The sequence below is a fragment of the Anabrus simplex genome, chromosome 1 (genome assembly GCF_040414725.1).
Source record: "Anabrus simplex isolate iqAnaSimp1 chromosome 1, ASM4041472v1, whole genome shotgun sequence".
NCBI lineage: Eukaryota > Metazoa > Arthropoda > Insecta > Orthoptera > Tettigoniidae > Anabrus > Anabrus simplex.
In genome coordinates, this window is record NC_090265.1 from 389329253 (window position 1) to 389356700 (window position 27448).

Genomic DNA, 27448 nt, shown 5'->3' on the forward strand with positions numbered 1-27448 from the left:
TGATCCACACGTCTGCATCACTGTTGTCCTCAATGTCTCTGTTTTCTGCAACACATTCTTTGCAAATGTCCATCATGTGCTCTTTACATATATACCTACAACATGAAGAACAGGTGACCTTTGTCTTACGATTTTGCCGTCATGAACAGTAAGAACAACAGCCAGCAGCTCTTGGAGCACGGGAGCATTGATCCTCTTCAATTCCAGCCTGCTGTCTTATTTTCTCTTTTAGTTGACGTGGCAGGTTTTCAAAAGTTGACCTGTATGTCAAGTAATCCATAAGCAGTTCTTGTGCGAGAATTTTTAGGAATTCATACCTACGAATATTTTTGTTACCGAGTTTTCCGTGGTAGTTAGAGGTGAAAGAAGGTGCGGGTGTGAACGGGCCTCAAGCTACGAAATTAGAGTTCATGTAAAATTAACAAGGTTATATTTTCTTTTCAAAATAAAGAAATAACAAGCATGGCAGGTACAGAGTAGCAAGTCAACAAAATGTAGTTACAATATTTACCGGATTTAGGCTTCGCGCCCCGGCTTCACAATTCTTGGGCAATCAGCCCAACCTTACTCCAAAATAAGTTTTAACAGAGGGGCAGAAAACCCAATTCATGCTCAGGAGCACTTGCTCCAAATTACACAGAAAAGCCTCCTCGAGGCATACAACACTCAATTTTCGAGAAAGAGCCACTCGCTCTCAACATTAAGCCTATTAAAGGCCATACCAAACTCCACCTTCAAGTTGTCCTCTCAGGACATAGATACAGGGGTAAAATACCCAACCTACTGAGGTCTATTAAGTAAGAAAAAAAGGTTAATTACATGACCTCTAAAATAACAATTTGAGAGGAGGCGAACTTGCGCTCCTAATACACTTTGTTTAAAACCTACTTGGCACTAGGCCGTTAATGCAAGGGCTAATCCCATACTAAAGAGGTGACTTAAGAAAGAAACAATTTACATTACGTTAAAGAAGAATAGGTTGAGAAAAAATAAGTTCACCTCAAAACAATATGAGTGGGAGCTCGAGAGGGTTAAGCACTCTCTATCCCGATATGCAGTTTAAAGATAGAATAGATACCAAGGGTCTTTACATTTTAAGGAAGGTTACATTATGGAAAAACTTCGGACCCGCCCCGAGAGTTAAACTGCTGAGCTAGCAAAGAAAGAAGTTATTAATCGGCCATTACCTTGTTGTTGACCGCTGCCGAAGAAAGAGGCGCTTCCCGCCCCCTGCTATGTACTTTACACACTGAAAGATGGTACAGAAGTGGCGCAGAGACCCAAAAATCAGCAGTTTATATACTCTCGCGGAAAGTTCGAGGCGTTTCAGGGAAGAAAACACCCGCCCACAATCACTTTATTGGTTAGGGATAAGCAGCATATTCAAGTTGGGGGAAGATACATCAGATTGGTCAGAAATTAATTAAAGAAATTCGGGATTGGCTAAATACAAAACAAGGGGAAAGAGAGGGGTATACAGCCAACTTAAACAATAACAGAAAAATTTTTTAACAAGAAACAAACTTTTGAAATAAAAATTTCTTCAAAAAATAGTTCTTTCACATCGCACTAGGGTGCACCATTGTAGTTTTTTCAGTAGTGTCCTCTAGAAGAGAAAGTTCACACTTCTTACTACCGGTAAAACAAAAATACATCAAAAGTGGCACAGTTCAAAAACTCCAAACTTTCCACGTAGTGACATCTTCTGAGAAACTTGAAAATTAATACCGTCAATAAAGTTCAGACTTCCTCCAGCAGAGGAGTTTCAACTGACGCACATTTTAAATTAGCGGCGTGGAGGTGTACCGCCCGGTACAGACCTCCCCCCCCAAAAGTTCCTCCAGGGGTGACACATGCAATTTGTTTGGAAACAAGGTCCAAGTTTTGATGTTGATATGGAGATTAATTGCAGAAGTATTTATAAGATTTTCTTAATTTGGTTTGATTCAGTTTCAAAATTTTGTTGTAACTGGTGAAGTAAAGTCTTTATGTTTGTAGAAGTTGAATTCAGAAGGAAAACTTTAGTTTTTAAAGTTGAGGAAAATTTTCTAAGTCCACCAAATATTGCAGTAGAATACCCAAGAAAAGGTAGTAAAGTTGAACTGGAATGTCCATATAGCTGGATATGTACTTCAAACGTTGATGATTTTAATGGCCAGACCAGCCGCCACTGCTTGCGTTCAGATGAGGCCGCCCGGGCCCCTCAAGTACCCTAAGAGACCGCTCGCCCGCACTATGAGGGGAGCAGAGGTGTAGAAGCACGCCGCGCCCGCGGTGAACATATACAGGCTGCGGGCCAGTAGCAGGTCGTGCGCCGCACATCAGCCTTGGCTAGGAGGAGAGCTCCGGCTCGCCGTGCACATGTCGTCCTCGCTGGGGTCGAGGGGGCCCTTCCTCTATCCCAGTCGCGGCATGGCGCCGCGCGGCTGCGGGGGCACTGAAACATTAAAGCTAGGCGGCAGAATTTGTTGGACCATCATCTTTTATTTTTTGAGGGCACAGGCTTTGTGGAGAGGTTGAGGGGCCAGCGGCGTGCAGATATCCATGGCATTAAATAAGCCACTGTGTAGAGTGGAGCAGGAGACGGGAGCGTGGTAATGGCCGTGGCAAGGACAGGATGGCAGTTTAACGGTTCGGGGCAGGTTTTACAAAAATGCTTACATATAAAACAAAATATTATAGAAGGGGCAGAAAGCCTTAAAAGTGAAACTCAAAAAAAATATAACCTTCATATTCCTTTCAAGATAATATGAGGCAAGTTAGCACAGCAATTATACAGGTTTCACCTGCGACAGGTGAACCCTAAATATCCTCTCGGTGGCTGGATTGCTTAATAACAACGTAACCGGCGTAAGGAAATCGAGAATGACACACGGCCCATGAAATCTGGGGGCAAGCTTGCTCGCGGGAACAAAATTCTTGACCATTACCTGGTCACCTACCTTCAAATTGGTGGGTCTCCGTCCACGATCATACCTTTCCCTAACCTTTTCATGAGACACTTTAAGATTGGCTTTAGCCTTCTTCCAAAGATCTTTAATGTTATCCGGATCTATTGTCTCAGGTAGAATGTCACTCAGAGACCAGAGGTTAGAGAGCGGCGTGTTGGGAACAAACTTGAACATCAAAGAGGCTGGAGTAAATTTATGTGATTCATGAACCGCCGAATTCAAAGCAAAAGCTAACCATTGCAGGGACGTGTCCCACCTGGAATGATCTTCATGATGATAGGCAATAAGCGCGGACCTGAGATTACGGTTAACCCGTTCAGCCAGAGATGGTTGAGGGTAATAAGCAGAAGTAGTCACATGAGAGATGGACAGGTCAAAGCAGAATTTACGAAAAAGATTTGATGTAAACGCCTTAGCAGTATCAGACACAATATATTGGCACGGACCAAAAGAAGCAAAAATAGAATTTAGGCAAGTAATGGTGGACTGAGCGGTAGCCAGCTTAGTCGGAAATAACCGGGAAAATCTTGTAAAACCATCTACGCATACAAAGATGAACTTGTTAGCATTTCCCTTCGACTGGGGGAAGGGTCCTACATAATCAATATACAGGCGTTCCATGGGGCGCGACGCTTGATGAGAAGACAAAAGGCCTACCTTGGTGGACATGGTTGGTTTACTGAGCAAACAGGATTTACAAGCTTTTACTAGTTCACGGATTTCACCGTCCATACCCTTCCAGATGAACCTTTCACGAATCTTTTCACGAGTTTTAAAGATTCCAAGATGCCCCCCTAATGGGGTCTCATGATAGTACTTGAAGATCATAGGCACAAGAACAGCTGGAACGACAACCTTCATCATCTTATTATGCCTCGAAGGGCAACATAGAACACCATTCCTCAGAACATAAGGGACAACATGTTCCCCAGAAGAAAGGGTTTCCATTATCGGAGCCAGAGTCGGATCTTCACGTTGGTATTTCTCGATATCCCTAAAGAGCATGGGAGCATCTGTTACGATGGCATTAACACCAGATAGTATGGACTCGGGAGGTGATGAACTGTCCACCGATTCGTGGGTCTCGACGTCGTTGGAAAACATACGGCTGAGTCCATCAGCAACATCATTTTCGGTACCTCTGATATGCCTGACATCGAATTGGAAGGCAGAAATTCGGATGGCCCAACGGGCTATACGACCAGTACGACGCGGCCTACCTAAGACCCAGCTTAAGGCTTGATTATCTGTCTCCAGGTCAAATTTGACATGTTCCAGATAGAGACGGAACTTCTCTAAGGCAAATAAGACTGCCAACCCTTCGAGCTCATAGATAGAATACTTGGCTTCTTGAGCCGATAGCGTCCTAAATGCATAGGCGATGGGTCGCCTCCCTAGTTCAGTCTCTTGAAGAAGGACTGCAGCAACTGCTGACGACGACGCGTCGGTTTGGACGATGAATTTCTTCGAGAAATCAGGCATAGCAAGTACAGGGGCATTACAGAGAGCTAATTTAAGATCTTCAAAAGCGGCTTGTTGAGAAGGTCCCCACTCGAATTTGATGCCTTTCCTACGAAGAAGGTTCAAGGGCGCCGCTCTATTAGCGAAGTTAGGAATGAACTTCCTGAAGAAATTCACCATACCAATGAACCTGGCAATACCTTTGATGTCCTTGGGAGGTTTAAAATCACGGATGGCCTGTGTTCTAGAATGATCGACTGCAACACCATCAGGTGACACAATATGCCCTAGGAATGACATAGAGGGCTTAGCAAAGGCAACCTTGGACAACTTGACAGTTAACCCAGCCGTACGAAGGCGATTGAGAACTTCTTGCAGATGATCTAGATGTTCTTCAAAGGTCTCCGAAAATACGACGACATCATCCAAGTAGTGATACAAGTACTCAAATTTGATGTCGGAGAAGACCCTATCTAGCAGCCTAGTGAGTACAGCTGCTCCCGTGGGGAGCCCGAAAGGCACGCGGTTGTATTCGTATAAATTCCAGTCCGTGGCAAACGCTGTAAGATGTTTAGACTCTTCCGCAAGGGGAATTTGATTGTAGGCTTGATTCAAATCCAAGATGGTGAAGAACTTGGCCTTACGGAACCATGAAAAACAAGAATGAAGGTCAGGAAGGGGCACAGATTGTAACACCACCTTCCGATTGAGAGCCCTATAATCAATGACAGGCCTGAAGCCCCCTTGGGGTTTCGGGACTAGAAAAATAGGTGACGAATACGCCGACTTGGCCTAATAATACCATCCTTCAACATCTGATCGATGATTTCTTTCAGAGCCTTCATTTTAGGTGGAGATAGCCTATAAGGTGGAAAACGGACAGGAATTGAATCCGTGACCTCAATTTTGTATTCAGTAAGGTCAGTAACACCAAGAGTATCAGAGAACACCTCTGGAAATGACTGACATAATTTACGAATACTATCAGCCTGCTCCTCAGGTAGATGTCTAAGGTCTAACAACATCTCATCCTGGGTAGGCAAAATAGATGAACATGATACAGAATTACACTTTAACAAGGGAATTTTACAATTCGACGCAAATTTGAATGTGCACGACTTACTCTGAAGATCGAGCACAAGACCAGTGTGAGAAATGAAGTCAGCTCCCAATATGATGGGGCAAGACAGGTGCTTAGCCACAAACAATTTGATTTTCCATGTAAATTTAAAAATTCGAATTTTGACATTTACAGAACCTAGGATTTCCAATGGAGATGAATTAGCCGAAACATATTGAACAGGAGATGAGACGTAGTCAGGTAGTTTACAAACAGATTTCAATTTAGAATACCATTCAGCCGAAATAATCGAACAAACACTGCCTGAATCTAAGAGAGCTGTTACAGGTTCATTATTTAACTCAAGTTTGAGAAAAGGGACCGGTGCGGGGGTATACGCCGCAATCCTAAGACACTCTTTGGGACATTCAAAAGATAGATTTGCAGATTGAACATTCCCTGAATTTACGACCTGTTTGCCAGGGGCTGAGTCTTGGGAAGATGGATTAGTCGACTCAGCCGAAGCCACTAGTCACTTCTGATTGTTGTTGGAAGTTGCACCTGAAGTTGAGCAGGAGGGGGTGCTATTCGAATTGGGACAATTCTTGGCGATATGTGAGAAAGCCCCACATTCAAAACAGCCTTGTGATGAACCAGTTCCATTCCTTGTCCCACTAGATTTGAGCAATGGGCACTTGTTCCGAAGATGGTCGGGCGACCCGCAAGCATAGCATTTACGAGGTGTGACTGGTCGGCGAGGAGGAGGAGGCCGAGGATTACCAAAAGAAGGAGGAGGTTCTTTCGCGACACGCAAAGAATCGGCGTATCTAACTCCTTCCGCTGAGACGGCCAATGCTTCAAGTTCAGAGAAGGTTTGCGGGCACGCCGCGAAACACAAATATGACCTATAGGATGGTGAAATTCCTTCTACAATAGCCTGTACAATCTGATCTTCAGGAAAATGAAGGGCAAACACCCTAGTATAGAATTTAATATCTTGGATGAAGTCTGCTAAGTTTTCATCCAAACGCTGTACACGATAATAGTACTTCTGAATAAGGGAGGACCTGGCCCTAGCCGGGATGAAGTTAGCTAACAAGCGGGCGTGGAAATCCTCAATAGATGATTGCTCGGCAATGGCTCTTACTATTTTGTCTGAGAGAATACCAATTGCATAGGGATAGATGATTTGCAAAATCTGACATGGGGAAAGAGAAAACACAAGGGCATGATCCTGAAATTAAAACTAAAAATCTTAAAAATGAAATTACGTCACTGGTGGTATTAACGGAAAACTTAGTGATACCTCTGAGCAACATTGCCAATGGATGAGGCAAGATGCTAAACCCGGGTGACATAGTAGGTAAAGGTTTCAGTGGCAAGGAAGTTAATTCAGAACGTATATTATTCAACGATGCACGGCGTTCAGACTCGTTGTCCAATGGGGCAGAGATAGTTTGAGCAGCAACGGTTATCCTATTGGCTTCTCCCTTAGGAGGCTCTTCCTCGCTACCGACATTCATCGTGGTGGGTTGATCAATTTTGGGAGGAACTTCCCCAGTTAACAATTGAGTGACCTTGCTAGATAATTCAGAAATACTTTCAAGCAACGTACTAGCTTCCTTCCTCTGAATGTCATTCAACTTCAGAGACAACAGATCGTTAACTCTATTTGAAAAATGATATAGCCTGGCTTGCACGCGCTTAATTTGATTAGGAGAAGGATCATTTTCGTCAAAAAAACTAACTACCGATGCTAGCCCAGTAGTATTCTCGGTGATTGTGGAAAGAGAGTCGTCAATTTCTTTCTCTCCCAAATTGGGGATGGAAATGGGCAAATCAAGGGACTCTCTAAGCTTGTTGGTGTCTATCGCAACCGTGCCTCCAGATTGCACATTTCTGATAGTTAACTCATAGATCAACTCCTCCTTGCGCAAATAGTTAAGATGGAGAACATCGCGAGGGCCGGGCATGATGACAGAACAATTTTGAAACAGGAAAGATCAAAAATTCCAGCAACTGAGAAAATTGTTAGAGTTTGAATCAAAGCAATGTTTAGCCGTCAAAAGGGGCTAAATTGAGACCCATTCAACCACGCTCTGCTACCACTTGTTACCGAGTTTTCCGTGGTAGTTAGAGGTGAAAGAAGGTGCGGGTGTGAACGGGCCTCAAGCTACGAAATTAGAGTTCATGTAAAATTAACAAGGTTATATTTTCTTTTCAAAATAAAGAAATAACAAGCATGGTAGGTACAGAGTAGCAAGTCAACAAAATGTAGTTACAATATTTACTGGATTTGGGCTTCGCGCCCCGGCTTCACAATTCTTGGGCAATCAGCCCAACCTTACTCCAAAATAAGTTTTAACAGAGGGGCAGAAAACCCCATTCATGCTCAGGAGCACTTGCTCCAAATTACACAGAAAAGCCTCCTCGAGGCATACAACACTCAATTTTCGAGAAAGAGCCACTCGCTCTCAACATTAAGCCTATTAAAGGCCATACCAAACTCCACCTTCAAGTTGTCCTCTCAGGACATAGATACAGGGGTAAAATACCCAACCTACTGAGGTCTATTAAGTAAGAAAAAAAGGTTAATTACATGACCTCTAAAATAACAATTTGAGAGGAGGCGAACTTGCGCTCCTAATACACTTTGTTTAAAACCTACTTGGCACTAGGCCGTTAATGCAAGGGCTAATCCCATACTAAAGAGGTGACTTAAGAAAGAAACAATTTACATTACGTTAAAGAAGAATAGGTTGAGAAAAAATAAGTTCACCTCAAAACAATATGAGTGGGAGCTCGAGAGGGTTAAGCACTCTCTATCCCGATATGCAGTTTAAAGATAGAATAGATACCAAGGGTCTTTACATTTTAAGGAAGGTTACATTATGGAAAAACTTCGGACCCGCCCCGAGAGTTAAACTGCTGAGCTAGCAAAGAAAGAAGTTATTAATCGGCCATTACCTTGTTGTTGACCGCTGCCGAAGAAAGAGGCGCTTCCCGCCCCCTGCTATGTACTTTACACACTGAACGATGGTACAGAAGTGGCGCAGAGACCCAAAAATCAGCAGTTTATATACTCTCGCGGAAAGTTCGAGGCGTTTCAGGGAAGAAAACACCCGCCCACAATCACTTTATTGGTTAGGGATAAGCAGCATATTCAAGTTGGGGGAAGATACATCAGATTGGTCAGAAATTAATTAAAGAAATTCGGGATTGGCTAAATACAAAACAAGGGGAAAGAGAGGGGTATACAGCCAACTTAAACAATAACAGAAAAATTTTTTAACAAGAAACAAACTTTTGAAATAAAAATTTCTCCAAAAAAATAGTTCTTTCACATCGCACTAGGGTGCACCATTGTAGTTTTTTCAGTAGTGTCCTCTAGAAGAGAAAGTTCACACTTCTTACTACCGGTAAAACAAAAATACATCAAAAGTGGCACAGTTCAAAAACTCCAAACTTTCCACGTAGTGACATCTTCTGAGAAACTTGAAAATTAATACCGTCAATAAAGTTCAGACTTCCTCCAGCAGAGGAGTTTCAACTGACGCACATTTTAAATTAGCGGCGTGGAGGTGTACCGCCCGGTACAATTTTTATTGGTATTTCCAAGGTAAATAATGTACGAGTTGACTCCAGCAGTGTTCATCAAAACAAAAAAATAAGGAAAGGGACCACCTGTTTGTTTTTGTTGTGACACTGTAAGTTTTATTGAATTTATGTAAGGTGTCTACGCCACCATTTGTCCCATTTTAAACGTGTTAGAATTCTGGGTTTGCCATTATCACCACTTTCTTCATTTATGGAGTCAGAATGGTGTCCAGTCAGTAGCAACAAAACCGTTTTATTTGGTTTGGGCTTGTATGATACAAGAGTAGGATCTTCACCATAAACAAACAAACTGCTGTATTATTGCTGTCCCTTATGCTTGGTGTATACTGACAGAGTAGGGATATCTGTCTTGTTTTTTCTTAAAGTTCTTAATATGGACAGTTTATGCTCTGTTGCCAACTTATTAGCTAATGGTACTCAAAGAAAAAAATGTCTACCATAATCCCTCTTCGCAAGCCTGAAATAAGATCAGTTGCTCTCAAAGCATCATCATCTGCAGAGTTGGTAAATTTGTATGGCCCTCTAGGTTGCTTCCCACAATAAACTTCTGTATTTGAGGCATAACGGTCTTGAAAACCAAGAATAATGGCAGAGAGGATTTGTCCTGCTGACCACACGACACCTCGTAATCTGCAAGCTTTCGGGCTGAGCAGCGGTCGCTTGGTAGGCCAAGGCCCTTCAAGGGCTGTAGTGCCATGCGGTTTGGTTTGGTTTGGTTTGGTTTATTTAAGGCATAAAACATTTTTGCATCAGCCAAACAGTACATCTTTATACCATAATTTACTCAGTTTCGTTTTCATGTATTGTCGGAAAAGGCAATATCCTTGAAACAGCTTCAGCATTTCATCAACTGTTCCATATTCACCAATAGAGTAATGCTGTTGACAGTTATTATTCTTGCTGTCGTTTTGGCCATCTACGGGCCACGTTATGTTAGCTGTCCTTTTTCTTTTCCCTTGTGCTTGAACTTTAACTTTCGTCCAATATTCCTGCATTCGAATCCTATGCTCATGCCTGCCAACTTTCATGAATTAGGTGGGAAATACCTTATTTTCAACAGTTTTTCCCACCTCCCGATTATTCCATTATTTCTCCTGATTTTAGCTTATCTTTTGGTGAACTTCAAACATTTGTTTTCAAATCCCACCATTTCAGCTTGGTAATAGGTATTTTATTTGATCCTGTAGTGACTTGTGTAAATCTATGATAAAAACTATCTAAAATAGTTTATGTTGAGTCCACCTTGTCAGTACACTTTTGTAATGATAGAAAATTACAATAAGTATTTTAACTTCTTTCTTATTTAATTACAGACAATATCCCTCCCTCCCAAAGACTATTAATTCTGCAAGTAAGAATATTCACAGTGCGGCCAGTATCCAGTAATTGGGAGACAGTGGGTTCGAACCCCACTGTCGGCAGACCTGAAGATGGCTTTCCGTGGTTTCCCATTTTCACACCAGGCAAATGCTGGGGCTGTACCTTAATAAGGCCACAGCCGCTTACCAGCCCATCATCGCCATAAGACATATCTGTGTCGGTGCGACGTAAAGCGCAAAAAAAAAAAAAAAAAAGAGGAATATTCACACACGACTGTTAGTAACATCAGGATGCAATTCAACATTTATGCACCAGCCTGAACTTGGATTTATGACACCGCTTTACGCGACAAAAAACATACAGTCATTTTCAAATGTTACAGCATTTTAACCACAACACTCAACTTACCTAAATTATTCTCAATCTCTAGCTGTTGTTTATAACTATTGGACATTGTTTTCATATCAAGTTCAGATACAGAATTCTTGGGATTATTATACCCAAAGAGGATTACAATCTTTATCATGACTGTCACTAGCCCAAGGCCTGCAAAGTCATGGTCTTGGTTTAAAAAATTTCGTATAGTTCTCATTTACATTCTTTTAAATTTATTTCCCATGAGTTCAGACACTATTTATTCTCAATACTCTTAGTTTGTAATAGACATTTTTTGATATTATAGCTGTAGCATGTTTTAAAGTGCAACATATTATTTTCAGTGTATTCCTTGTATGATTAGTTAGTAATAGGCATTTTTCTATGTTATAATTGTAAGCATGTTAAGATGATTTTAAAGTGTAACATATTTTCAGTGTATTCCTTGTATGATTGGTTAATGATTCTGACTTCTGACCTTAAGGTTACCTGCAGGCTGATGATGCCCTTAACAAGGGGCAAAACATGGTCCTAAGAAGTGTACATAGTATTATGTAAATTTCACCCACGTAGCATGCGGCATGTATTGAATAGGTGGGACAATAGAATAAATTATTTTGTGATAATTTGCTTATAGTCAGCTTCAATACGGACCAACCATGAGAATTGTCACTTGCAATTGCCTTAGATGTCAAAAGCCCTCTCACCTTTCTGAATGCTTCTTTTCCCATAGATATTCTGCTTCTTATTTCTTCTGTACAGCTTCCATTCCATGTCAACAAACTTCCCAAGTATCGGAATAACTTTACTTGTTTCAATTTCTTTCCCGCTAGTGTTATATTAACAGCAGTCTCCTCCTTTTCAGTTCTCATCGCCTTAGTCTTCCCAATGTTTATCTTCATTCCAAACTCTTTGCCCACTCTCTCAATATTTTTTCAACATGACTTCTAGATCTCTCTCTCTTTCTGATTCCGCTAATACCGCCACATCATATGCCTATTTTATTGTCTTTATTGGTTCTCCTCCCACTACAACCGAGCTCGATAGCTGCAGTCGCTTAAGTGTGGCCAGTATCCAGTATTCGGGAGATAGTAGGTTCGAACCCCACTGTCGGCAGTCCTGAAAATGGTTTTCCGTGGTTTCCCATTTTCACACCAGGCAAATGCTGGGGCTGTACCTTAATTAAGGCCACGGCCGCTTCCTTCCCACTCCTAGCCCTTCCCTGCCCCATCGTCGCCATAAGACCTATCTGTGTCGGTGCGACGTAAAGCAACTAGCAACAAACAACTCCCACTACAATGCCTCTTGCTTTGTCCAGGGCCTTCTCTATCAGTTTTTCAGCATATACTGTATATTGAACAGAGCCGGTGACATGCAACATCCCTGTCTCACTCCTCTTCCGATACCCACTTCTTGTGTTTCATATTCATCTACTCTAACCATCACCTTCTGATTCTTATACAACTCTGTAATCAGCCTTCTGTCTTTCCAGTCTACACCAATATCTTTCAAAATCCTCATCAGAATGCACCAGTCAAATGCTTTTTCCCAATCAATGAAACTCATATACATTTCCCTATTCACTTCTAACATCCTTTCTGCAGTCATCTTCAGGCATCCAATTTAATCTCTGTTTCCTCTTCCCTTTCTAAAACCAAACTGGTCATCTCCCATATTCTCCTCTATTTTCTTTTCTATTCTTCTCAGCACAATCTTGATCACTGCCTTAATAACATGACATATAAAACTAACTGTTCTATAGTCTTTACATTGTTTAGCATTAAGGGCCGAATTCATAGACAGCACTTGTACATAAGTGCCCCTTATAAGCCAGGTTTCATTTCATATTACCTACTTAAGTGTCCCACTTATAGCTATAAGTGGACCTCCCACACACACTTAAGTGACTCACTTATGTTGCAGCAAGATGGAGGATAATGATTTTGCTTGAATATGTTGCATTTCATTCACAGAATGCTTCCCGTGCACACAGTAGAGATGGAAAATCCTGTCGAAATGTAATGTGACCAACAATTGAAGGAAGGTTTCGTTTTAGTAAAGTGAGAGTTATGAATATTCTTGTTCCTTTGATTGACAGAGTGAACATAACCTCTGGAGGACTACTACGTCACCATTAATGAAGATATTATCATTTAGACTTTCACGGCCAGGAGGATTTGTGAAGCGTCAGATCTACAAGAGGAAATTAACACCTTGAGAACCACCTTTGAGAGCAACGGTTACAGCAGAGCTTTGATCTCAAGGGTTCTGAAATCGGCACATAATCGGACGTCTGTTAAGAAAAAAGATGTAAAAGGAACTGCTTACCTACCTTACATACATAACACGACGGATCGTATTGCTAAAATCTTACGTAGGTACCATGTACGAACTGTTTTTGGAACATCAGTTAAGATTAGGCAACTCCTGCGACCAACTAAGGATAGTTTGCCTAAATTACAACAACCTGGTATCTACAGAGTTCCCTGTACTTGTGGCAAGGTTTATATTGGGCAGACTTCGAGAACGGTGTGTACTCGCATCAAAGAACATACCAGATGTATCAGACTCAACCAACCTGATAAATCAGCTGTTGCTGACCATGCCCTAACACCTGGTCATGATGTCTTGTTCCAAGAAGTGGATGTTCTTGCCCGTATAAAGCAATATTGCTCAAGAATTATCAGGGAGGCGGTTGAAATACGTAAACATCCAGATAATTTCAACCGCGATACAGGTTACAACCTCAGTGAATCATGGCTAGCTATAATCAGAACCATTAGAGAGTAATGCTTTGCTGTTACTATTCATTGTCTCTAGCATTGGGCGAAAATGGCATCCCCTTTACATCTTTGGGCACCATTTGAAGCTTTCTTGTTGCTTTCTCCTAGCAACCATCAATACGTCGTTTCTCTTCTCTTTTGTCTCCTGATGAAGAAAGGCAAGGTTCCTTTTGAAACGTTGAGTGTGTTTATAATTATTTACACGGCATAAGCCCAAAAATACAACTCATGAATAATGAAGATATTGTTTTGATATTTTATGCTACCTCTTAATTTCAGGTTATTGTTATTATTATTATTTTTTTTTTTTTGCTAGGGGCTTTACGTCGCACCGACACAGATAGGTCTTATGGCGACGATGGGATAGGAAAGGCCTAGGAGTTGGAAGGAAGCGGCCATGGCCTTAATTAAGGTACAGCCCCAGCATTCGCCTGGTGTGAAAATGGGAAACCACGGAAAACCATCTTCAGGGCTGCCGATAGTAAGATTCGAACCTACTATCTCCCGGATGCAAGCTCACAGCCGCGCGCCTCTACGCTCACGGCCAACTCGCCCGGTGTTATTATTATTATCATCATCATCACCATCATCATACCGGTATTTCGCTGAATTAATTGGAAACCTGTTAACAGTTGATAAGTTATCAAGACTGTAGGCCTATGGAATAGTAAAGAAATTATAAGATAAATGATCATGTTGCACTACCGCCATTGATTTTAAGGTTGATGTGTGCTAATTATATATATAACATTTCAAAACCCAAGTACGAGATGAACTTGGTAGTTAAAGATTCACATTTGTACTGATTTTTTTATTAAATGCCACTTGTTGAGGGTGTAGTAAACATTTTCATTTGACAAGAATACAAACTTCGAATTATGTAAAACGTTCTTCTGAGAGCTTAATAGCACAGTCAACTTCTTTAGAAGAAAATGTTTTCTACACCCTCAACAAGTGGCATTTAATGAAAAATCACTACAAATTTTGAATCTTTAACTGCCAAGTTCATCTCAAACTTATGCAAAATTTGAATGTGTTATATGTATTTAGATATTAGTGTTTATTGAGTCCTAACTCATGTTTGTTATAATTTTATTTCACCCTTCATGGACTGTTTTGCTACAAATTTGAATCTTTAACTGCCAAGTTCATCTCGAACCAAAGGTTCAAATGTCATGTGCAATTTTGAGAAGATTAATTCTGTTAAGTCCTAACTCGTATTTGAACTACACTCGCACCAGTGACATTCAATGAATAAGTGAACACATATCTTTAAGTGCCAAGTTCATCTCGGGATTACACAAAGTTCAAATGTGTTGCATGTATTTTGAAAGATTGCGTTTATAAAGTTCAAACTCGTGCTTGTACAATTTTATCCTTCGCAGCTGGTTTTGAATTAACGCTTAGTGGAAAAGTGACTACAGATTTGAATCCTTAACTGCCAAGCTCATCTCAATCCTAAAAATTTTTTTAGATGCTTATGCATTTTTGAGAAGATTGTGTTTATTGAACCCTAACTTATGTCTAATACTATACTCGTGGCAGGCGACTCAATGCAAGTGTGTCTGAAAAATTTAAATCTTCAATGCCAAGTTCATCTCGAAATTCACCAATTGTATATTTGTATATTTTGTATTATGTTTGTATATTTTGATTGTCATGTACACATCATATGCTAATAATAATAATCTATGCCTATTTCTCACATTTTGTAAATAAACATTATAACATGTATTTGTATTGGAAAGGTGGACCCTTTAAGTTACCTATCTTACACATTCTTCGTAACTTTCTCGAACACATACGATCGCAAATTTTCCATTTCCAGAATAGTAAGAACACATTTCTAGAATGCATAACTAACAAAGGCCAACACACCCTGTTCAAAATTTGCGACACAAACTTTCTGGACTGTTCCAGTAAATGTAGAAATGTAATCTACTAGTTACAACCAACCTATGTAGAACAATATTTCTTACACTGTATAGGTTAGGTAGCTGAATGGAATACAAATAAAATATTCTAGCACAACACTCCAGATCATACAGTAAGTACTACTTAAAAAGATTTACAAATAAAATCTTCTACAAACACTTTCCACTTCCCATATATTCTACACCTGTGTCAAAATCTATCTGATATCTATCTGGCTGTATCACCAGGACTCTTCCATGTGTACAGCCTCGGCTTATGGTTCTTAAACCAGGTGTTAGCAATCCAAAGGTCAAGGCTCTTGCAGAAATCAGTTAGCTTTTCTCCTCTTTCATTTCTTCTCCCTAATCCATACTCCCCACCACATTACTCTGTCTCCCACTTCCCACTGCACTATTCCAGTCTCCCATCATTACAGTTCGTACTGGACCTTTTCCACAAACACCTCCTCTATCTGCTCATAAATCCGGTCTTCCTCTTCCTCGTCTGCATCTGTTGTAGGCATATACTCTTGAATGATCAGTGTATCAACATGGTCACTCTGTATCTTGATTACAAATACATATGAGAGTAAAATATTTGTGGATTTAGATTCCACTCAATTTCCATGGAGATAAATCGTAATTTAAATGTGGACTTGACGACATGTTGCATGGAGCTGGCTAGGATAATGTATCTATTCTGCAACACATGTAGAATAAGCAGCTTTGCTTTGACCAATTGTATCTCCTGATTATTCCTGATTTTTGTATTAAAATCTCCTGATTTTCATTTTGTAAAGTTGGCAGGTATGCTATGCTGTTCCTTCCTTGCTTCAGTCCATGTTTTGCCACTTTTTAGTTTCAGCTTTTGTTGGAAACCACGATTCTCTTGGAGTTTCTTCTTGCGCGGAATACGTTTCTGGATATCATCCTGTGTTATACCCAATTCTTGCAAGTCTTTCTCTGCCTTGGTGAACCACGCCTACTTAGTTTTCTTTAGTTGAGAAAGTAATTAAAGGTCCTATTGCTCAGTCTTGTAGGATTCATACGGGCAATATGGCTATAGAAAACAATTCTCCTCCTGCGAATGGTGTCTGTGATCTTTTCTACATGTGTGTGGAGTTCATGATTATGTCGTCTTCTGAATTCACCATTGTCTTTTATTGGCCCCAGGATTTTCCTTAAGATCTGCCTGTCTTTTATTTCTAAATTCTTGATCATACCTTCCCTAATCAGAGTAAGGCATTCTGCAGCATATAAAGCCTCCGGTCATATTACTGTGCGGTAATGTCGTTTCTTGGCATTAATGGATATAGATTTCTTCCTGTAGATATTTTTTGGTTAGTTGATCTGCCGTTTCCATTTTCCTGACCCATGATGTAAAGGCTTCTTTCTCAGAAGTACTGGAATTTACCCACTCTCCAAGGTATTTGAATTTATTTCCCGTTCGTTTGATTTTCGCTTCTCCTACCTCTAGCACTCTCGGTGCAGACTTAATATTCGTTAGAAATTCTGTTTTCTTGAAGGAGATCTGGAGTCCCGCCTTTGCGACTTCTGTCTTCAGCTCATTGATTTGTTCTGCGGCTATGTCTAGCGAATCAGAAAAAATTACAAGGTCATCTGCAAAGGCCAAGCAATCAACGTTCAGATTCATATTTCTATAGCCAAGTCTGACCCCTTTTTCAACATCTTTGCTGCTGATTTCCCTTCCTCCACTCACGGATGACTTTCTCAATTATGCAGATGAAAAGTAAATGTGAGAGACCATCTCCTTGCCTGACTTCCAGCCTTATTTCAAAGGGATCCAAAATCTCTCCCATGAATTTCACTTTGGAGGTGGTGGTAGTAAGAGTCTGTTGGATAATTGCTGTTGTTTTATTATGTAGGCCAAATTCATTCAGGATTTCAATAAGATAGGTTTGGTCAATTGAGTCCTCCGCTAACCCACACCGATCAGTAAATACATACTCACCACAAGATGAATACTTACCTCGTGGACTCGGGGTAGGCACAGGGTGAAAACTGCCTGGAGCTGAACTCGTGCCTCTTAAATTACGGGAAGGAAGTAATAGAGGCATAACCCCCACTAAAAGAAAATGGATCCAGTAGAAGGGTTTATTACCATAAAATTCAAATTAAATGAGTTAATGAACAAAAGCTGGGGATACAAATAACTTAAATGTTCTGTTCAAGGAATACCATGTGCGTAGTCAATTTCCTTTCAATTCAGACAACTTAATCTTTTACAAACACTAACAGAGTTGTCATGGAAGCATTGCGACGAGTGAGAATTACATCAATAATAAAACAAACCTTTTCTCAGAACAGTAAGTCAAAATACGAAGCATTGAAAAAGTAGGACACGCGCGAAAGAACACACATAATTCAGAAAATTGCGTAATGGAGTATACGGCAATGTTAGGCCTTAAACAGCCACGTCCATTTCAAAAGACGCGGGCCACTACAACAATAGCTCCATACACTTGCATCCCCAGCTATCAGAAAAAAACCGAACCTCAGAAGATGATAGGTCTCCATAGTTACCAACGTCAATCAATATCTCGAACAATGAAACATGTTAACTGAAAGAAATTTTTTTTAAAAATAATAACTAATCGGGCATAAAAAGCTGAAAACAAATATAATTTTTAAAAAATAAGGAAGGCACAAAAATAATATTTGCAAGATTCAGAAGCCAACACAGATCTCATCCATCAGTGCACACAGACACACATGCACACATAACCTAGAGACCAATATGAGCAAATCCAAATAAGCACAGAAGTCAAGCTAGGATACAAGAACGCTTGCACTGCATGACAAATAAAACCAGAGGCTTGTGAGCTTGAACTAGATACCCATATCACAATGTCGGATGGCCGCACAGCAACCCAGGCTCATCCCAAATACAATTGTGATCCAAAAATACAACGCATACTACATTCCGTACTCAAATCACCTCTCTTTTGGTGAACATGAGATGCGTATCATTAGTGTCAAAACATATCGATACCGTACAAGCTCAGCCAGTCGTAGACTTGAAGAAAATTAAACATGGTCTCAAATCAAGGTCACAGGTACATACATAATTTACACATATTGGTGTCACTCTCTGCTCTCGCGTATAGTAAATAGAATCTCAGAACACAAGTTCATAACTATGACAAACCCAAAAGAAAAAAGTAAATAAATACCTTAAACCTTTTGTAGAATGAAATCTGCAGATTATGTAATAATCAACATTACCCCAATGCAGGGAGTTGCGTAGGGCGGATAGAAAATCCATATATAATATAACTAGCAAGATACCCGTGCTTCGCTACGGTATTATACTGAAATTTATAATTGAACGTTGTTTTAGATATATAATCAGCCGAAATTCGCGATCTGAATCGTTTCCTGCGAGAATCCGCCAAAATTCGCGATCTGACTCATTTTCTAATAGATTATGGCCAGTTTCCTCCTATTTTTCAATCTTTATTTCCAGCAATCGATTTCGTACTTCCCAGGCTAGGTCCAGGTATTCCACCCTGTCAGTTGGGTCCCTAAATCTTTGCCATCTTTTCTTATAAGCATTTTTAATATGGAACAAATCCTTCAGGAGATCCGGCGTGGTGTCGTCTTGGGTGCCTTGGCGGTACTGAACCCGCGGCCAGACTGCATTCTTAGTCATTACCCGTCCAGGACCCGTTTCCACCGCGGTCCGCACATTTGACGACGGTCCAGAACATTATTATTATTATCATCATCATCATCATCATCATCATTATTATTATTATTATTATTATTATTATTATTATTATTATTATTATTATTATTATAGATGTTCTGGACCCCACAGCAAGATGCAAGACCGCTACTTGGCGGTAAATTACATCTGCTGCCATTGTTATTGTTGAGAATGTGACCAGCACCAATGTCGCGCGTAGGCAAGTGTGCGGGATTTCTGGCGATACGAATGACATACTTCCGTGCATTATTGACCTTATTATAGAGGTGAACAATTGGACGGTCAATCTCATTCCTATCGTTTATTTCAAATGTGTTTAAATTTTTATTCATATGCCAGGAGAATCTACTGTAATATAAGAACGTTCTCCGAAGGAAAAGTTGGCTGTTGAAAACGAACCCAGGAAAGATTAAAAAGATCGGTTTATGATCAGAATAAGTACATCGAAAATATACAGCCTGTTTCCAGTCATTCGACAGGGTCAGGAATGGAATGAATAAAGCCCCATCTAGCGGCGACAGTAGGAATTGTGCCGGCTGCCGAAGCACTCCTCTGGGGCAATGATCGATGAATGACAAATGAAATGAAATATTGGACAGTGTTGCTGGAATGAATGATGACAGGGAAAGGCGAAGTATCCGGAGAAAAACCTGTCCCGCCTCCGTTTTGTCCAGCACGAATGTCACATGGAGTGACCGGGATTTGAACCACGGAACCCAGCTGTGAGAGGCCGGCGCGCTGCCGCCTGAGCAACGGAGGCTCCTTATAAGTACATTATGAACAGCAAAATCAATTGGTCTCACCTCCTTTTACACCCCACCGCCGTTAAGTTTATTTACCCCCCCCCCCCCACCAAAAAAAAATTAAAAGAAGGAGTGTTTCTTTATGTTTAAAGGAGATTCCAAACCCCAATGTTCACGTCTATTACCTTGAATTTTGAGATATAAGTATCCCCATAAAAATAATTTGCTTTTTTTACTTCCTTTCACACTTTCCCCCCCCCCCCCCCAAGTGAATTTTCCGGCAAAAAATACTTGTTTCTTTAATAGTAAAGGATCTTCTAAATAGCAATTATCACGAGTCTAACTTCTTCAGTTTTTGATTTATGTGTCCTCATGAAAGGAATTGAACTCCTTTCCACTCCCGCCCCCCAGTATGGTTTCCCCCACAAAACGCGTATTTCATTGTTTTTAAATACCAATTTTCACGTCCGTAACAACTTTAGTTTTTATTACATATATGTATTCTCATACAATTACGTCAATTAATTCTAGAATTCTTCCCCCCCCCCTTTCATTGGATTTTCCGAGAATACGCGTTTCTTTATTTTTAAAGGAGATCCCATATACAAATTTTTAGTTCTGTAATATATTCAGTTTCTGAGATATATGTATCCTCATTAAAGGCATTCAACCGACTATTCACCCTTTTACACCCCTCCTATTGGGATTTACAGAAAACGAAAAAATACTTATTCCTTTACTTTTAAAGGAGATTCTAAATACCAATTTTTACATCTGTAAACTTTTAAAGTTTTAAGATATAGACACAATCATTTTAAAAATTCACCCCCCTTTTCACCCCCCATTATCCGGATTTTTCAAAAACGAAAATATACGTGTTTCCTTATTTTTAAAGTGGATCCCCAATATCAATTTTCAGGTCTGTAATATCTTCAGGTTCTGAAATATAAGTAGCCTCGTTAAAGGCATTCAACCCCTTTTTCACCCTTTTCCACCCTTCCTATCGGGATTTTCCGAAAACAAAAAAAAAAACGTGTTTCTTTATTTTTAAAGGAGATTCTAAATGCCATATTAAACTTTAAAAGTTTTGAAATATAGATACACTCATTTTAAAAATTCACCCCCATTTTCACCCCCATTATTTGGATTTTCCAAAAACAAAAAAAATACGTGTTTCTTTATTTTTAAAAGAGATCAAAGTACCAATTTTCAGGTCTGTAATATCTTCAGTTTCTGAGATATAAGTACCGGTATTCTGATTAAAGGCATCCAACCCCCTTTTTTACCGTTTTTCACCCCTCCTATTGGCATTTTCTGAAAACAAAAAAATACGTATTTCCTTATTTTTAAAGGAGATTCTAAATACCAATTTTTACATCTGTAAACTTTCAAAGTTTTGAGATATAGATACACTCATTTTAAAATTCCAACCCCCTTTTCACCCCCTTAACGAAGGAATATCCAAAAAATCCTTTCTTAGCGAGCACCTACATCATAATATGAATCTATGCCCAAAATTTCATTTCTTTATGTCCAGTAGTTTTGGCTCGGCGATGATGAATCAGTCAGTCAGTCAGTCAGGACAAGCTATTTTATATATATAGATTTTTATAATTAACCATATACATGCCACCGTTTAATGTATCCATCTTTTCACCAGCAGTCGTTGACTCTCTACTTGAGAGTAAAAGATAAGGAAATTGAAAGAGAAAAATGCTTCATCGCTAATGATGGTCAAGGAGCACCATTTGTCTAAGAGAAGCGAATATTACATCACAGTCTGGAACATAAACATAGATTGATGTGTCATTGACATATTCCATGAAGGTGATGATAGAATGGTGCGACACAAGGGAACCTTGGTGTGGCACAGTCATAAGTCTTTCTGAAATCTATGAAGGTGACTACAAATTTCTTAACTCTCTGTTTCAGGTAGAAGATGATTAAGATTCAGGACTTTATTATTATTATTATTATTATTATTATTAGGGTTGTTTATAGTCGCTTTAACTCAAAGGTCTTATCTGGCATATGATTAGAGAATAATAATAATAATAATAATAATAATAATAATAATAATAATAATAATAATAATAATAATAATAATATTGTAATTATAAAAATGTAAAGGAAAAAATAAGTAAGTATAATGTAATTAGATTTTGGAGTAGAAGCTAGTGTCAGTTCCATTTCCTTAGGTATGTTGTGGTGTTGGCGCCAATGGTCATACAGTTGACATTCTGAGATGATAAGCTTGTCAGTGAGAGAGCAGTTACATTTACTGCAGGTGGGAGGTTGTTTCTTTTCTAGGAGATAGTTGTGGGTGATCTTCGTGTGTCCTATCCTTAGTCGGGAGATTAAGACTTGTTCATGTCTAGTGAGGTTTTGGAGAGGATATGTTCTCGTAGATATCATTTTAATTTTTTGGAGGTTGCTAGTGGAAGTTTTAAGCCAGTTCATTTTCCATTATTCGTGTAGTTTGATTTTGATTTAAGCGATGATATCAGAATGTGGCCTGGCAATTTGACGGTTGTTGATTGGAAGGCTAGTAGCCTCTTTTGCTGCTTGATCGGCTGATTCGTTGCCTGGCATTCCTCTGTGAGATGGTATCCACATAAAAATAAGATTTTTTTCCTGCAATCTTGATCTTTAACAAGGAGGTGTGTTGTTGATGGATTTTGTATTGAAGTGAATGTACTTTTGGAATCGGAGAATATTATGAATGAGTTATTGTAGCTTGCTTTTGAAATATGAATCACGGCCTGTTTAAGAACATACAGTTCACTTGTAAAAACTGTGAAAAGATCAGGTAATCTGTATAGCTTACTATAGTCTTTATGTTTCACTGCACAACCATTTCTCTCATTGAATTTTGATCCATCAGTATAAATTGCACTATATGATGAGTATCTATTACAAACTTCATTAAATAACTGTTGGGATTTCGCTGTGTCAGTTTGAGCTTTAAAACTGTTGTTCAATTCCCAGTTGATTGGAGGCTAATGAGCTTTCCATGGAGGGGTATCTAGTGAGTTGTGTGGAAATAAAATGGGTGGAAGGCTGAGGTTTAGTTCTTTGAGAAGATTGTATATTCTGATGTTAAAGGGTTGGGGTTGAGATCCAGTTAGTTTTCCTTTATGTCTCTTTGAAAGTAGGTGTTTTTTCAAGTATTGGTTACTTGTGCCTGCTATCTTGAGTGCATATGTCAAACTCAGCTGTTTACGTCTGATTTCAAGTGGTGGTTCGTTGGTTTCAATCTCTATACTAGCTATGGGGCTGGTGCGATGGGCTCCTAGGGCAATTTGAAGAGCTGAAGATTGGATGGTATCAAGGATCTTACGAGTAGATGGTCTGGCAGAACATATACTATACCCCCATAATCCAGTTTGGCTCTGATTGTGGCTCTGTATGTGTTCTTTTGGACATGGTAGTCTGCTCCCCAGTTTTTTGCTGAGAGAATATTCATGATATTCATTCTTCTTTGACACTCGTCTTTTAAGGTATGGGGTCCAGGTGAGCTTGTTATCAAATAGAAGTCCTAGAATTTTAATAGTTTTAACTGATTCAATTTTATGGTCTTCCATATATAATTCAGGGTTAGGGATGGTATGTTTATTTTTGGAGAAGAGAATACATTTGGTTTTAGTTTTAGAAAATTTGAACCCTGTGGTTTTAGTCCAGTTTTGAATATTTACTATTGATTCTTGTAATAGGAGTTGAGTCGTCGTAATGTTTTTCCCTGGGCAGAAGATTATCAAATCGTCAGCAAAAAGGCAACACTTAACCGGTGAGTGGATGTTAGAGACTATACCATTAATTGCCATTGCCACAAGAAACAGTGTTACATTGATAACTGATCCTTGTGGGACTCCACTGTTGATTACTACTTCCTATGACAGCATTCCATTTACTCTAACTTGAATTCGGCGCATTTGGAGAAAATTGTAAATGAAATATAGGATATTTCCAGATATATATATATATATATAATGTGTCATTAGTACTTTGATTACATAGTCTTTCCATACCATGTCATATGCCTTATTAATATCTAAACTGACTGCTATTAGGTGTTGGTTATTGAGGAACGCTTCCTGTATTTCAGATTCCAGACTTATCAAAGTGTCTGTTGTGGAGTGTGCTTTACGGAACCTGTTTTGCACATTACTGAAGAAATTTATGTGCTCGAGATACCAGCGTAATCTTTTGTTGACTATTTTCTCCATGAGTTTACACATTGCATTGGTTAAAACAATAGGGCAATAATTTTCTGCAATTGAGTTGTCTTTCCCTTGTTTGGGTATTGGAACTACAATGGCATTTTGCCATTGATCAGGAAAAGTCTTAGAGCTCCATATGTGGTTGAAAATGGCCAGAAGATTATTTATTGCATTTAGTGGAAGCTGTTTTAGAAATTCATAAGGGACCGTATCTGGGCCAGGACTAGATTTGCCACATTTGTCAAGTTCAGTAATTATTTCCTGTAGTTGAAAAGCATCGTTTAGATTATAGTTGGGGTCAGAGATGGCTTTCCTTGGATCAACGGATTCACTGGATTTCTTTGTATAGAGAAATTCAGGATCATAATTTTTATCACTAGAGATCTCGGCAAATGTGTTAGCTAAATTATCAGGGATGTTTTGAGGTTTGTTTACGAAGGTTCCATCAACCTAGTTTCTGAGGGAAGTAATGTAGTAATGCAGTAATGTAGAAGTGTTGTCATAACAATGATCAAAAGCAGAACGAGGTTTATCTCCATTATTATACTGGGAAGGAATTGTCGTCACTGGAATAGTTTTGCGTTACATTGATATGCGTTGGGTCTTCACTTTGACTGGCGGATTTCAGTAGTTTTTTACTATTTGAGTGCTTTTGTTTTTTATGCTTTTATCGGTATAGTAAAAATAGAGTTATTGAAGGGCTTTAGCAAGACCTTCTATGTCTTGTGTGTAGTTTGAAGCAATTGCTGATATGTCCTTGGCACCAACTGTATTTTCAAAGAAGGATTGGAGCTGTAGGTAGCTGAGGGGGAATAGTGATGGGTCGGCTACCAGAACTTGTTTTACTGGTAGGAGCATATCACTTATTGATTTTTGCGTGTCTGTCTTGGGTTTCTTGGAAGTGTGATTTGTCTTACGGTTTTTGATTTGTTCAGGAGAGGCCAGTATGGATTTGTTGCTATCAGGGGGATTTGGATTAGTTGTTTCACTACTGGCTAGTGAAATTGGCCTTTTACATTCAGGAAAATTCACTGTTGTAGGGGTGGCGTGTGTTTCCATAGGTGCTGCAATTTCTCTCTCTTTGAATTCTGGAGGAGTGAGGATCAGTACAGACTTGGCTAAGTGCTAATTCAGGGTTGGTCAGTGAAGTGGCTTCTTGAATAGGCCTATCTTTTGGGAGAGAGCTAGAAGTACCGATGTCTGTTTTGGGCAGTGGTTCCCAACCTTTTGTGGCCCATCACCCCTTTTTGGAAGTTGACTAACACCTATTGCCCCCTTTTCATTTTCATTGTATACCTAATTTTAATTTGAAGTAAAGTGTAAATAATAAAGCAGTTTTATTATTTTAAACAATTTAATACTGTATATAAAAGCAACCAAAGCAGTTTTATCCGGTCACTCTTAATTAAAATGTACTTTTTACAGATATTTTTAAGAACAAAGAAGTGAAGTAATTAACTAAGATCATTGATGTACATTTAAAAAACAAGAGTACATGTTTTCATTTTCAAACTGGAATCTGGAAAAATTGAGAAAGTTGACAGTTAAAATTTTAAAAAATAAATGAAAGTTTGAAAACTTGGTTATTGTTTTATTTTACCTTTTCAATGGCTGCCTTGTGCTTGGTGGATTTCACTTAAAGCTTGAATATCCGGCTTTATGTTCGTCATGTTCAGGCACAAGTCTCCTTTGAGGCAAATGTCCAACTTATTTCTTTGTTTTGTGTGGGGCTGGACAACAGAACTAAATCCTTTTTCAACTGAATATGTTGACGGGAACGAGATGAGAAGTGGTTCAGTTTTCCCCCACATTTGTTGATAAGTGTCCATAAGCTTCACCCAGGCTAACTCCTAACCGCTCTGCTTGAAAACGGTTTTCGCCTCACATTTATACTTCAGATCTAGAAACTCCATCTGCAAAAAATTATCAAGCTTACCCAGAGCTTCAAACGAGAATGGATCTAGAATCCAATCAGGAATTTGTCAGTTGGTCAAATCTTCAAATCTTGATTACATGTCAGTTTTTAACTGGTCAAGGTGATCAATAAAAATTAGGATTTTGTCTTTTGGGAGTTCAGGAGTCTCCTTATCTGACAATGAACAGTTTTGAAGGGTCGGAAACTGAACCAACCTTTTACGGCCAATATTTACCTTGTGAATATCAAACTTGCCGATGTCTGATGAAATGATTCCTTTGGCCTTGATAAGGTTTGTCTTGTTTCCTTGAAGCCTTATATTGACTTCGTTCATTTTTTTTCAAAAATATCTGTAAGGTTCGCAAGTTCTAACTTGCGTTAATTCAAATTCTCATTTAAAAGAGGATCAGACGTGTCGAGAAATTTAGTAAACATGTCAAATAATTCGAAGAAACGGCGCAAACAGTTTTCTTTGGAAAGCCACCTCACGACCTTATGTGGAAGCAAGCGTTCGAATTCCACATCATTTTCATGGCAAAGTTGTCGGAACAGACGATCATTGAGGGAATTAGCTTTGCTATTGTTGACACCAGTAATAACCAGTTGTAGGGTTTCATGCAGGACACCACTCATTTTTTTTCGCAGCTAAGTGTTGACGATGAATGACACAGTGAATAGTGATGACCTCTGGCATTTCTGGGCTAGAAACCCAGCATGATGACCTGACATACCTGAAATGGCAGGAGCACCGTCTGTTGCGCAAGCGCTCATGTTTGTTAGGTGAATCTCTTTTCCTCAAAATAATGCACCACTTTAAAAATCGACGATCGACGATCCCTTCGTATCAGTGATCAAAGTTCTAGCAAACAACATTTCTTCGGTAATTTCCTATTGTTCATTGATAAACCTCACATAAGCTAATGAAATTGCTTTGTTATCAATCACAGTTGATTCATCAATCTGCAATGCAAATTTACTTTTTTTTTTTTTTTTCTCAACATATTGGTGAGTTAGGATTCAACGTCCATGACTATTTCGTCAATTTGCCACGAAACGGAATTGTTGCTCTAAGGAACAGATTGACTTATGTTATTATTACTACCCCGTCGCCTAGCATGATTTCAACGTTTTTGGTAGCCGGTAAAACAAGTGTGTCGCCAATTGTGTGAGGTTTACCACATTTAGCAAACAATAAAGACACGTCGTAAGAAGCAAGAAGACCTTTGTCAAGATCGGTTGCTCGTTTTTTAAATAATTCACTCACATTACGCCGCTTCTCAGCTTTAGCTTTGAAGTGTTTAACTAAGTTCTTTATTCACTTTATCACTGTGTACTCTTGATAAATTATCTTTCATTCGC

The 27448-nt window shown here is 39.4% G+C and overlaps 1 protein-coding gene across 2 annotated transcripts in view; it reads left to right on the forward strand.

Moving 5' to 3' along the window:
* Positions 1–27448, forward strand: part of LOC136856825 (protein argonaute-2) — a 467999-nt gene that overhangs the window by 379813 nt on the left and 60738 nt on the right. The gene's annotated exons all lie outside the window — the stretch shown is intronic.